The sequence below is a fragment of the Molossus molossus genome, unplaced genomic scaffold (assembly GCF_014108415.1).
Source record: "Molossus molossus isolate mMolMol1 unplaced genomic scaffold, mMolMol1.p scaffold_m16_p_3, whole genome shotgun sequence".
Taxonomy (NCBI): Eukaryota; Metazoa; Chordata; class Mammalia; order Chiroptera; family Molossidae; genus Molossus; species Molossus molossus.
In genome coordinates this window covers 14219535-14227637 of record NW_023425366.1, presented here as the reverse complement: position 1 = coordinate 14227637, position 8103 = coordinate 14219535, and positions in this window count along the sequence as shown.

Below are 8103 nucleotides of genomic sequence, written 5' to 3'. Positions count from 1 at the left end.
GGTCATATGGTGAATTTCTATTGAACTTCATGGGAAACTGATAATATGCTTTCCACAGTGACTTCTTGCTTTCCACATCTTATATTTGCACCACTAATGTTTGAGGATTGGATCTGTACTTTTAAAACCGATTGGTTCTCTTGGGATTCAAGATAGGCAAAACCCAAGGAGTGGACTTGGCGGGAAGAAGCTGAGGCGCACAGCTCTTACACCTGCCATTCGGGTTGGTTAGTAGGTATCTGCAGGGCAGCTTTTTTCTGCAGGGATGAACACAGTGCTTAGACCATGCTATTGACATAAACAGCAAAAGATTTGGAAACAGAAAGAACCTTTTAGAGAGCATCTTTAAAATATCCTCAAAATGAGGGGTACTCATATGGCATTCATTAGTCCGGGAATGATATTCCAGAGGTAGCTTGTTTTGATGAAGCCGGTGCTTTGTTCAATTGGAAGGATTTAGGGCAGGAGGTCACCTTAGGGCTCTGCCCTGGTAGGCTTACTGGAACACGTAAGTAGCACATTTGACACATCAGATAGTAATGTTGCCAGAGCCTGGGCTGATTTTTTAATAGTGCTGGTGGCTCTCTGACTGCTGCATGGACCAAGCCCGGTCCTGGTTGATGGCAGGTCTTATTTTTTAAAGAATGATGTATTTGTTTCTCAAGAGAAATGCCATCCTCTGGATAAAGGTGAGCTGTGAATATAGGGAGGGAGATTGATGTTCTCGAGAGTTTTGCTACATGATAATTATGATGCAATATCTGAATGCCATTTGCAGCTTTAAAAGAATGTGGTCATTTCTTTGCAAAACAAAAAAGGAAAAGAAAAGAAATATTAGAGTGTTTTAAAAAAGGTTTCACTGTCAAATTGAAGCTACTGCTGATATCTGTTTTTTCCCCGTAACTTTATTTTTTGTATCATCTGGGCAATCTCTAACACTCCTGCTCCTTAGTTAATGCATAAAATGATGACATATATGAAAGCACCCAGCCCATAATTCATGCTCAGTAGAGTTTGCTTGTTTGCATATTCATTTATTCATAAATATTCATGAGAGTCTGATTTGCTGAGTAAATGAGCCCCCTAAGATGTCATCACAAAGCACCTTTGCTTTGTGTCCCACTGTCTCTTTAAAATGTATTAAGTGAATCCTTTGCCTCTGGGTAAAAATCTATGACTTTTCCAATTAGTCTGTAGTATAAAAAATTCTACAGTCAATTTCAGTTGCTAAGTACTTTTTAAAAATTGAGGTATAATTGGCATATAACATATTAGTTTCAGGTGTACAGTATAATCATAATGATTCAATGTTTATATATATTGCAAAACGATCGTCATAGCAGCAAGTCTAGGTGACATCCATCACCTCACATAGTTACAGCATTTTTTTTCTTGTGATGAGAACTTTTACGATTGACTCTCTCAGCAACTTTCAGATACGCAGTACAATCTTATTAACAATAGTCACCCTGCTGTACATGACATCCACAGGCCTTATTTGTTTTGCAGCTGGAAGTGTGTACCTTCTGACCCCCAGGGTTTCTATTTGATGGTCCTTGCTCCCTGTTGACTCTTACATTCCATTATTCAAAATGGTCAGCTCCCTTGACTCAGCTCAGCTTGAGGCTGGGGAGGTGGTGATGCACGAGGGACGAGGGACGAAGCAATGAGAAGGGGAGAAGGCGGGCAGGAGGGAAGAGGAGGGACATCCTGGATTAGACGTCACAGGGCAAATGAGTTGGGTTCGTATCTGCTTATTTTTAACTTCTGTAGTGCTTTCATATGCACGTGGTAAAGACTAATCATGTTGCTTCACTCAGATTCCCGTACCACTGACACAGTGCACTTGGGACCAAAGACAGACTTGCTGAGGTCAAAGGTGAAGTCTGAAGGCTATCCAGGGTCCCAGCCCAATGTTTGTCTTACACATTCATGCGTGAAACATTTATTGCTTGAATGCCAACGGCCAGCGCCCTCAGATAAGCAAAATGAAAATCCTGCCCTGAAAACCCACCGTTCAGAGTCAGCAAACGGCATGAGATACATATTTTCAAATCCGCTGGAGACTGGTGGTAGGGCTCCTGAACCCTCCCCCACACCCGGTCTAAGAGGGCCAGAGTGTGTGCAGGTTGGGGGTGGGTCTTTCTTCGGAGAGGACTGTGCAATGATTCCCACACCTCTGCTCAACCTCGTGAGAGAAGCTTCTAGGACGGCTTAGCCGGACCAGAGAAGTGTCTGACCCTTGGAAAATCTCAGATGGACGTGGGAGTGGACTGACAAGATGCCCTTCCTCCTCAGTTTACCCAAATCTTAGGCTTCCTGTAAGGCTAGTTAGACCCCTGCCTCTGTTGTGAAGACTTCTCTGATTCTTCCCAGCCCTTAAACATTTCTACTCTTTGAATTTCTGCATTATTTGACAGCTAATTATTAGATAGTTTTGTATCGTTTTCTCCTTATACCCTTGGTCTCTACTCATCCTCCATAGGACCTGCCCAGAGTTCCCAGAACCTTCATGTCTGTATGTGTTTAAAAGTTTTTCCATACGTATGTACTGTGGGGTCCTGCTCAGCTGTAAGAAGAGATGAAATACTGCCGTTTGGGACAACATGGATGGGCCTTGAGAATATTGTGCTAAGCAAAATAAGTCAGTCAAAAAAAGCTAAGAAACATGATTTCACTCATATGTGGGATATAAAACTCAAACTCATCGACACAGACAACAGTGTGGTGGTTACCAGAGGGAGGGGCTGGGGGGTGGGGTGGGGGGCAAATCTATGGTGATGAAAGAGGATTTGGCTTTGGGTGGTGGGCAGATCGTGTATCAGAGAGGGTTACACCTGAAACCTATACGATCTTGTTCACCAGTAAATAAAAATAAAATGAAAAGATGTGTTTCCTACTTCACAAGGACAAACCTGTGGATAAAGTAACTTGGGTGAGGGGGACTCGTACTGGCCTCTGGTTCTCACTTCATGTCCTTGTTCCAGAAGCAGTGGTACAGTCGTAGGCACAGCCCTATCGAGGCAGAGACTGAAGCAGCTTCTGCCCTGGGAGGGGTCGGAGAGCCCAGGAGCTGTGCTTGCTCAGGGACATGTTTACCGGGGAGGTCGGTCTGGAGAGAGTTTCTACAGAATGTATTTGTTTTCCCAAATTGAGAGAACTGAGTGTTTGTACAGCTTTTGGGTAAATGTCCATCTTTGTTGCAGAGATGATTATCTGAGGAAACAGGTATTTATGGGGGAAAGGTAGGGCGAGCAAGGAGAGAAGCGCTTTAATTTTCGTTCCTTACATTGTTCAGTGCCTTCCTCAGGGCCTTGGATGTTAAGTCTGATGTTCTCTCTGACTTGGAAGAAAAACCCCGAAGCCCGTCTGGGGCACACGTTGGTGTCTGATGTTGCTGAGGATCGCGTAGAAGAAGTGGTCCGTGTTCCATGCTGAAGGATGACTTAGCGAGGGGACGCTGTTCCTTCCTCTACTTCGGCGCTGTGTGATTCGCAGGGAATTCCTTGCCCTCGAATCCTGTCCTACGGTGTCTTAGATGCTAATGGATTCTTGTGATTGAGGAAAATGCATAGCACCATTCGCCTTTGCCAGTTAGCACTGTTCGCTAGTGGCCATGGGTAACCAGCTAGTCGCTCCCCTAGAATTTAGAGTGTGGAGGGCTCCCCTTCCTCCCTCCCCCTCCCCACCTCCCAGATTTGTGAAAGATTCAAGCAGAGGCGATACTCGAAGGTATTGACTTATCGTACCTACCTGCACAATGTCTCTAGATTATTTCTCAATGGAACTGTCAATTATAGCTATGATATCATTGTGTCTAGAACAGTGGTTCTCCCAATCAAGTTGAGCATCCAAATCCCCCGAGGAGTTAAAACAAAAATTATAGATTTCGGAATACCGCTGATTACAGAATCAGAATACCTGGCTGGGGCCCCAGGAGAACCCTCATTACTCGGCATAATTGTCAGCCTTGCCTTACAAAATAGTCCTTGGGTCATGTGTGGGTGCGTGGGTGGGAGGGAGGAGATACAAGAAAGGAATCTTTTCCTAAGCACTTCAATCAGGGCTGGGTTGTGGTAGAGAAACAGGGAAATGAAGAAATACTGAAGTAACCACATTTTAGTGTGAAGGACGGTATTTGTTCATCTTTGTTCCTTCAAAGTTTTTCTCAATCAGTGCAGAGGTTTTTAACCTGGAATTTTTCTAACTCCAAGGATTGGAGAAGGTAATGGAGATTATTAAGCCATTTAAAAAACGAAAAACTAGCTTTGCTGAGACATAACTCACATCTCATTCAGGTCACCTCCTTGAAGTGTACAGCAGAATGGTTTGGGGTATGGTCACACACCACTGTTGTGCCGCCCTCATGACAATACAGTTAGGACATTTTCATCACCCCAAAAGGAAACCCCATATCCATTATAAGTTATATTTAATACTCAAAGAAGTCTAACTTACTAGTTTATAATAAAACTCCAAGGCTAATATCAAGGTTTTTTGATTCAGGCTAGAGTGATGTCAGATAAGGGTGGTTCATGTTAAGCTTTGATTCAGAACTACATTACTTTATTTTATTTTTTTTATCCTCTCCCGAGGACATTTTTGCATTGATCTTCAGATAGAGTGGGAGGGAGAGAGGGAGGGAGAGAGAGAAACATCGATGTGAGAGAGACACATCGACTGGTCGCCACCTACACAACCCCATCCGGGGCCGGGACAAACTGCACCCAAGGTACGTGCCCTTAGCAGGAAGGAACCTGGGCCTCTCTGGTCTGGGGGCCGACGCTCTAACCGCTGAGCAGACTGGCCGGGGCCAGAACTCCATTATTTTTAAAGGGAAAATGGATTAATAAATAGACTCTGTTTGTTGGATCCAGTCTTTCAGATGAGAAGGGAACCAGGCTGTGCATCTCTGTGCTGTTACATGCTGATTGACTCAATCATGGACTGACTCAGTGTCAAGTGATGACTGGTGACCAGTGATGGAAGCCATGTTTCAGTGACTTATTTTAGTCTGAACAGGAATTAAAACTCTCTAATAGTCTGCTCAGGAGGTAGATGTACTTTATTCTGCTTGAAATGGAAGAACTTGGTTTTGACAACTTTTCCCACATTGTGTAACAGTCATCCTCTTTTTAAAAAGTTTTTTTTGCTTTATTGATTTTAGAGAGAAAGGAAGGGAGAGAGAGAGAGAGAGAGAAACATTGATGAGAGAGAACATTGATTGGCTACCTCCTGCATGCTCCCCACTGGAGATCAGGCCCACACCAAGGCATGTGCCCTGACAGGGAATCGAACCGGCGACCTCTTGGTGCCTGGGTTGATGCTCAACCACTGAGCCACACCAGCTGGGCGATTCATGCTCTCTTTGTACTGCCCAGTTTAGGCTGCCGTGCAGTTAGTTCAGTGTCACTGCAGCTCTTTTGAATGAAGCATCTTGATTAAGTGACATTTCCAAGGACTGCTATTAGTGTAGCCTTGCTAAATTAATGGATGTCACTTTATTCAAGATAGCCTGTAGCCCATTTTGGGCTTTGGAAGATTGGATTTGGGAGCTGTGAGATTCCAGCTTACCCAAGGAAGGCAAGGAAGTCCCTGATTTACGTTTGTGTCTTCTTGGGGAAGAGGAGATGCGAAGGCAGAGGGAGCCAGCGTCTTTGCCGGGGCCGGTTACTTCCCACTAGTCATGGCCTCCTGCGTTAGGTTCTTTTACAAATACCAGGAAAGCAGTGATCTATTACCAACTTATTACTCCCAGCTACCATTCTTGTTTTTGAACTTACTCATCTGTAAGTTTCCAGAACTTGTTTACCCTTGACCCCCACCTCTGTCATCCTGGAGTTCTACCCATGGACCACCCAGCGATCACATACCCAGAGCGATGTTTCCAAGAAGACATTCATTTCACAAATAATCCCTTCCCCTGGGAATTTTTGGAATTAGTTGCTTTGTTTATTTTATCTTCTTCAAATAAGAGTTTGCATACTTCTCACTGGCATGCTTTAAAAAAATGCCAAAGAGCCCTGGCCAGTTTGGCTCAGCGGTTGGAGCGTTGGCCTGTGGACCGGAGAGTCCCAGGTTCGGTTCCCGCTAAGGGCACATACCTTGGTTGCAGTTTGTCCCCAGCCCTGGTTGGTCGTGTGGGTGGCAGCCACTCGATGTGTCCCTTTCACATCTCTCTCTCTCTCTCTCTCTCTCTCTCTCTCTCTCTCTCCCTCTCCCTCTCTCCCTTCTGCTCTATCTGAAGATAAATGCAAAAATGTCCTTGGGTGAGGATTAAAAAATAATAATAATAATAATAAAAAAAAAAGCCAAAGACACACACACACACACACACACACAATGAGTACAACACCTGTGAAAACCCACCATGACCTCAAACAGAAGTCCTCCCCACCATGACTGAAGGAATGTTCTGCCTTGGTGGGCTATATAGTTTGTGGGTCATCCAAGCCTTGGCTTCTCTTTTCTTCTTTCCTGTTGCATGGATTTGCCCTCTTTCCTTGGTTATTAACACTTTACCCAGAGGGTGGAAAGAATTGAACTCCAAGGGTGATTTCTGTTTTCCAGCTACTGTTGGTGGAGGACCATGAGCCAGTGGCAGTTTGGGAATATCAGATTATCATTACTTCACTTGGATTCATCAAAAGGTGGTTTGTTTTGGCATGAAAAAAAGGCTGTTTATAAATCAGTGCAATGTGGACAAGTGTATTTCCTGTTCATCTACCTCAGTTTAGGTTCTTGAACTTCAGTGTGCAAAACATTGAACCAAGTAGGTTCCCGGGCCCTGCCTGCTCCCTGAGGTTCCATTTCCAGGGCATGTGGACTAGGGTTTTGCATTTAGCAAATTGTCCCACGGTCCTTCTGATTCAGATTAATTAGGGGTCACCTTTGAGAAACACTGTCCCGGAATTTGTACGTTGCTGTTCAGGTGCCAGCTCAGCCTTCTCGGTGGTTAAATAGTTGACAATTACCAAGGTGTAATTATAGTGCGTACGGTTTCCAAGGCAACATGCATTTTGTTCCTTCTACCTATCGAGCTGGATAGATGGAAAGGGACCACAGAGAGGCTGACCTCCACATTAACATCACTGAAGTGCTTTATGATGCCTGGGTGTTTGTACCAGTCACCCAAGGACCCTGCTCAATGGCAGCAGCAGGAAAGAAAGGAAACAACACAAGTCGCTGAATTTCTGGAGGCAGGGAGTCGCGGACACCAGGAGGGATGAGTGTAGCCACTTAGTTGCTTGCATTCCACCCCCTCTTGTCTCCTCAGGTCAGTTTAGTCCAGAATGATAAGGATGGTGGAGGAGCAAGACAGCCTTGAAAGCCTTTAGAAACTAATGGTCATCCGTGGCTAACATTTGACCACTGTTTCTCAGTTCTCAGGTGGACGGTCCTGTTGAAGTCCACCTGCTCTCACTTCCTGTCAGTTGAGGCTTGAAGTTACATTCATAGAACACGTAGGGCCACATGTGATGGAAACTTGCACATGGGGTTCCTGGCCTTTGTGACCTGAATGCAAAGGTTCCCCATTTTGTACATTTTTCCATGTTTAAGGATGAAAAAACATAAGGTCCACCCCATCTTTTAGCACAGGAATCTGCTTTTCGGTTCTCGCTGGAAAGCTAGAGAGCACTGGAGAAAGCGTTCAGCTGTCAGACTTCGGGATCTGGTCCTGACTTCCAGCGTCTGTAGCTCTGTGGCCGCGGCAAGTTCCCCAGCTTCTCCCTCCATCAGTGGTCTCCACTTCTGAAGGGTGGCGATCACCTGGCAGAGTCCGATGAAAACTAGGAACTCTCTTCCGTGAAAGATGTACACCTAGACTTAAGAAGATTCCATTCACTTTCCAGGGGACCACTGACCCCTCCCGAATAAGCTGATTCCTTCAAGACTTTTTCAGCTCCAGCTGGGAATGGCTGGGTCCCGCAAGGACCCGGGGAGTCTTTCTCATTGTTTAAAGTGGCCTCCTGAGGAATGAGGTATTTGCCGAGGGAGGTTTTGTTGTTCCTGGCATTTTTCACTAACTGCCCTGTGCATTTAGAGGGGGGAAAACCACACTGAGAAAAAATAAATAGAGAGTGTGTGGCATGTGGAGCATGA